Raw genomic sequence first — 6,047 nt, 5'->3', positions numbered from 1 at the left:
GAAGGAAGGAAGGAAGGAAGGAGAAGCAACGTGGTCAAGTAAGGCAGCAGAAACATGGCTCAGCAGGTGAAGGCACTCCCCTGCAAGCCTAGCTACCTGAGCCATTCCATCCTAGAATGAAGTAGACAGAAGGAACTGACTCCACAGAATTGCCTACTGTACTCTCTATATGTGCCGTGGCATTTGTGGCCCCCCACCAACACACACACACCTTTTGTAAAGAAGTGAGTTTGGGCTCAGCAGCTAAGAGCACCAGGTTAGGCCGGGCGGTGGTGGCGCACGCCTTTAATCCCAGCACTTGGGAGGCAGAGGCAGGTGGATTTCTGAGTTCGAGGCCAGCCTGGTCTACAGAGTGAGTTCCAGGACAGCCAGAGCTACACAGAGAAACCCTGTCTTGAAAAACCAAAAAAAAAAAAAAAAAAAAAATCACCAGGTTAGATCCCCACCACTCATAGGGCTCTCAACTGCATGAATCACCGGTATAGTAGATGTAATACCCTCTGGCTTCTGAGGACATTTGCATGCATGAGGTACACATAAACTCACTCAGAAACACACAAAAACGAACATTTTTTAAAAAGTAAAAATAGTGAAAGCAAAATGTGTAGACTTGGTTTTTGTGTTTTTTTTTTTTTTGTTTTGTTTTTGTTTTGCTAATCCATAAAGCTTGAGGGCTACCAGTGGAAGAAGTACTTTAGCAATGGAGTGAGTCAGAACAGGAAGCTGTTCTGAAGATGGTCAGGGATGGGGAGGCCCGGGTAACCATGGGTAAGGCAATGGCAGAGGGCAGAGAGGTACCTGCTCAGAGACTAAGGCTTGGGTGACTGCCTAGATGTTGAAGCCAAGAAAAGAAGGAATGACTCACTTAGCTTCTGCTAGCTAGAGTTTGAACTTTGTTCTTTACAGAGACTAAGCAGTTTTGTTTGGGACTAACTTTTGAGGCTTCTGCCCACCGCCACGGAGCCATCAGAGACGTTTGACCCAAGTGTGAACGGGGAATCTCCTCAGATGAACTGAACAGAGTCATCCCACGATTCAGAAGCCAGAAATGTCAGCAAAGGGCCCGAGAAAGCTAACCCCTAACCCTAGTAACAAGAAGCTTCCTTCCACTCAATCAGAACATAGCCACCAGGGTGAGAGCAGACAGTTAAGAACAAAAGTGAAAAAATCTTGTGGTACATTGAAAGCACCTTTTCTGAAGCAAGGGGACAGATGTCAGCCTAGGTGCGGAAGGATGCTATGGCAAAGATGAAAAGATTTGTACATATTGAAGAAAAACTAAGAAGTTTTTTGTTTTGTTTTTGATTTTTTGAGACAGGGTTTCTCTGTATAGCCCTGGCTGTCCTGGGACCCACTCTGTAGACTAGGCTGGCCTCGAACTCAGAAATCTGCCTGCCTCTGCCTCCCAAGTGCTGGGATTAAAGGCGTGCACCACCACTGCCCGGCAAAACTAAGAAGTCTTAATGGGAATGAAAATGGCTGGCCATTCAACTACTTCTAAGCTTGGGTGGCATCCTTCTGAGAATGCTAGGCTAGGAAAATAATGGACAGCCCATTGAGACCTAAATTATACTTATCCTGCTGCTATTGACGCCATGCCATGCGGCAACTGTAAACACTACTACTTGACACCAAACTGTCCAGCCGTCATTTTGAATAATCTGTGCTTGAGTTCTATGATATCCCAATTCTTTCATTTTTGTGATACTGGGGCATCTCTTCCCAACTTGTCTATATAGAATGTGTGAACTTTGAATGCATGTGGGTGACTTCACTATGTCCTTGTTTAGTTTGACCCAAAAGAGCACGAGTGAGTGTCAAGTATCCCACGGGCTTTAGAAGCCTCAAGTCTGAGATTCAGTGCAGTAACTTGCATGAATATAAACAAAATCTGGGGTAGTTTGGTTAAAGTCAATAACTGGAGTTGATCTTTGGATTTTCTAGTCTGTAAGAATTTGTAATAAAGGCAACCTGTCTTGAGTTTCAGTAATAAATATACAGAATAGATAAGACAGGGGGAGAGGAAATTGAAAATCTCCAATTATGAGCCTGAGAATCAGCTCAGACGGATGACATTGGTAACCCGAGGAATCTTGCCCTAGTTGTTTGTCCAAACAGATAAAAGGATGATTATCCTAACCAGGCCAGTGGTTTTCAAGGGTGGATCCCAAGGCACTGTACACAACATTAGCTGGGATTATGTCAAAAATGCAAATGTTCAGGCCCTACCCAAGAATACTAAATAAGTAATCCTGCAAAAACCTGAGTTGGTGGCCTAAATTCTCCAGGACATTTTGATGCTTGGTTAAGTTTGAAAGCTGAGTCAAGCCTAGTCAGATTCATTCTTCTCTCTGACAAGAACTTGGACTGGGATGTGTAAGAATCCGTCTGCTGGCTGTGTGGAAGAGGGCTTGAACGTTGGCTAGATAAAGACAATGAGTAAGCCGGCAGTAGCGATGACTAAATGAGGTGGCTGGCTCACGGTCACAGAGAGGGATGGCGGCACACACCCTCGTGGTGGCCACTACTGCATGCCTGTGGCAGTCAGGAGAAACCTGGAGGCCCAGTTTGCAGATGTGCATGGAACTGGCCCATTTCCATTCATTGCCAGCCACGTTGCTGCTGCTGACAGGTTCCTCTGATAATCTTATTTCATGGATAGCCTTAAAGTATACACTTTCCATTATCTGAGGTAGCCTAAGTGAATCTAGGTTCTTAATTTTCTTTCTTTCTTTTTTTTTTTTAAAAAAAGATTTATTTATTTTATGTATGTGAGTACATTGTCGTTCTCCTTGGACACACCAGAGGAGGGCATTGTATCCTATTACAGGTGGTTGTGAGCTACCATGTGGGTGCTGGGAATTGAACTCAGGACCTCTGGAAGAGCAGTCAGTGCTCTTAACCACTGAGCCATCTCTCCAGCCCCCTTAATTTTTTTTCAATTTTACTTATATGTGTATGTGTGTTGGGTATGTGCATGCAGGTGTCTGAGGATACCAGAAGAGGGTGCCAGATCCCCTGGAACTGGAGTTACAGGCGCTGTGAGGAGCCTGACCTGGGCACTGGGGAATTGAGCTTGGATCCTGAGCTTGGATCCTCTTCATTGGTGTGCACCCTTAACTACTGCTCTCTCTAGCCCATGAGTCTGTGGTTTTAAAACACAAAAAGATTACATACCTCCAAAACACATGAAGCAGAAGCAGAAGTTAATTAAAAGATGACTGATTTTTCTTGTGTTTTTTTTTGTTTTTTGTTTTTTGTTTGTTTGTTTGTTTGTTTGTTTCAAGACAGGGTTTCTCTGTATAGCCCTGGCTGTCCTGGAACTCACTCTGTAGACCAGGCTAGCCTTGAACTCTCGAACTCAGAGATCCACCTGCCTCTGCTGGGATTAAAGGCGTGCGCCACCACCACCTGGCAACTGATTTTTTTTAACTATAAAATTTTTGTCTTATTTTACCATTGACTAAATGGTAAAATTGATTGATTGATTTCTGAAGCAGGCTCTCCTATAGCTGTGTAGTTGAGGTTGGCCTTGAACTTCTGATCCTCCTGTTTCCAGGAGTTCTGGGACCGTCACTGTATGCCAGCATTCCCGGTTTATGCTGTGCTGGGGATTGAATCTAGGGCTTCATACATATCAGGCAAGCATCCTACCCACTGAGCCACATCCCTAGCCGTGTGTGTGTGTGTGTGTGTGTATCTACACCTCATGTGAAGGCCAGAGGTCAACCTTAAGTGGTTTTTCTCAAGAAGCCTGTCTACCTTGGTTGTTCTTAATTTGCATTACATTTTATTATTTGTGTAGGCAGGGTGTATGCACCACAGCACAGGTGTGGAGGTCGGAAGTCAAGTTCAGGAGTCAGTAAACTGTATGCAGGACATGCATCCCAGATATCAAACTCCTGTCCTGGGGCTGGGCAGCAGATGCCTTTCCCTGCTGGGCCATCTTGCTAGCTGGACCTCCTTTGACTTTTTGAGACAGAACATTAGGACCAGGATGCTCATCAATTACAGTCAGCTGGTTTTCTCGTGAGCACCAGAAGTCCTTTCGTATCATCCTTTTGTATATGCCACCCCAGCACTGGGACTACAGGAACACACCACTATGTAAAGCTTTTTGTTCTGTTTGTTTTTGTCTTTGAATCATGGTCTCTCTCTGTAGCCCTGGCTAGCTTGGAACATTCTATGAAGACCAGGCTAGCCTTGTACTCACAGAATTCCACATCCCTCTGCCTCCGGAGTGCTGAGACCAAAGACTTAAGTTACCACATCTGGCTCATGTCCAGCCCCACCCCCCATGTGGTGTGTGTGTGTGTGTGTGTGTGTGTGAGTGTGTGTGTGTGTGTGTGTAATTCAGAGACCTTCATGCTTAGCTTTTTAACGGGTTCTGGGAATTGGAATTCATTTTTTTTGTTTGCTTATTTGTTTGTTTTTGTTTTTTCGAGAAAGGTTTCTCTGTGTAGCCCTGGCTGTCCTGGAACTCACTAGGTAGACCAGGCTGGCCTCGAACTCAGAAATCTGCCTGCCTCTGCCTCCCAAGTGCAAACCGCCCAGCGGTTTGGTTTTTTTGAGACAAGGCTTCACCATATACCCCTGGGCTGGCCTGAATCTCACTGTTTAGAACGGGATGGCCTTGAACTCCTAGAGAGAGAGTCTCCTAGATAGAGTCTCTTGCCTTTGCTCCTGAATGCTGGGATTAAAGGCGTGCAACACCACACCTATTTGGATGGTATCTGTTTTTTATTTTGCTTCTGTTTTTGAGACTGAGTCTCAGGCTAGCCTCAAGCTATCTATGCATCCCGAGATTGACCTTGAACTCCCAATCTTCCTGTTTCCACCTCCTAAGTGATAGAGTAATAAGTGAAAACCCTAGCTGGTTGTGGTAGCACACCCCTTTAATCCTAGTACTCAGGAGGCAGAGGCAGGCGGATCTCTGTGAGTTTAAGGCCAGTCTGGTCTACAGAGCAAGTTTCAGGACAGCCAGGGCTATACAGTAAAACTCTGGCTCAAAAGTCCAAAAATGAAAAAATAAAAGTGTGAACCATGATGCTCAGAAACATTGCCTATTTGTTTATTTAGTTATGTCTGTGTCTGTCCTCTTTATTATGACTGATACAAGGTCTCTCTAGCCTAGACTGACCTAGAACTCACTATGTAAGCCAAACTGGCTTGGAACTACCAACCTTTCTCCTGCCTCAGGGTCACTAAGTACTGAGATTATGTGTGTCATTCCTCATGCTTGGCCAATACCACCAATAGTTTGGCCTGAGCCTGGTGTTTCGGCAGGCATCTTTAAAACCAGCACTCAGGAGGCAGAGGCAGGTGGATCTCTGTGGCTTCAAGGCTAGCCTGCTCTACTTATATTGAGTTACAGGTCAGCTAGGGCTACACAGTGAGACACTGCCTCAAATAAAAAAGTAGATAGATGGATGGATGGATGGATGGATGGATGGATGGATGGATAGATAGATAGATATGGATAGACAGATAGTTTGGTCTTAGCAGAATTGCTATATCATTATTGCTATTTTTCAAAATAGGAAGTTAAGAGTTATTGTTTGTTTATTTGTTTTGTTTTTCAAGACAGGGTCTCTGTGTAGCCCTGGCTGTCATGAGACTTGCCTGTAGACCAACCTGGCCTCTAACTTGAAGATACACATGCGTCTGCCTCCCAAGTGTTGAAATTAAAGGTGTGTGCACCACACCCAGATAGGAAGTTAAAGTTCTAAGAACTCCCTAGCTGTAGAGTTCAGTGGTAGAACACACTCACTAAGGGCCTGGGCCATTTCTCTGTAGCACCAAATGGAAGAAAAGCCCAGTGTGGTGGTGCACACCTTTAATCCCAGACTCAGGAGGCAGAGCAAGTGCCACTCTGTGAGTTTGAGCCCAGGTTGGTCTGTACAGTGAGTTCCAGGACAGTCAGGGTTACATAATGAGACCCTGTCTCAAAAATATATAAAATAAAATAGAAGAAAAAAGCAGAGGATGGGGGGAGGAAAAAAAGAGGAAAAGAGAAGGAGGAGGAGGAGGAGGAGGAGGAGGAAGAG

This window comes from Grammomys surdaster, unplaced genomic scaffold (genome assembly GCF_004785775.1).
Source record: "Grammomys surdaster isolate TR1022 unplaced genomic scaffold, NIH_TR_1.0 190, whole genome shotgun sequence".
NCBI classification, from domain to species: Eukaryota; Metazoa; Chordata; class Mammalia; order Rodentia; family Muridae; genus Grammomys; species Grammomys surdaster.
This window is presented reverse-complemented; position numbering follows the sequence as displayed.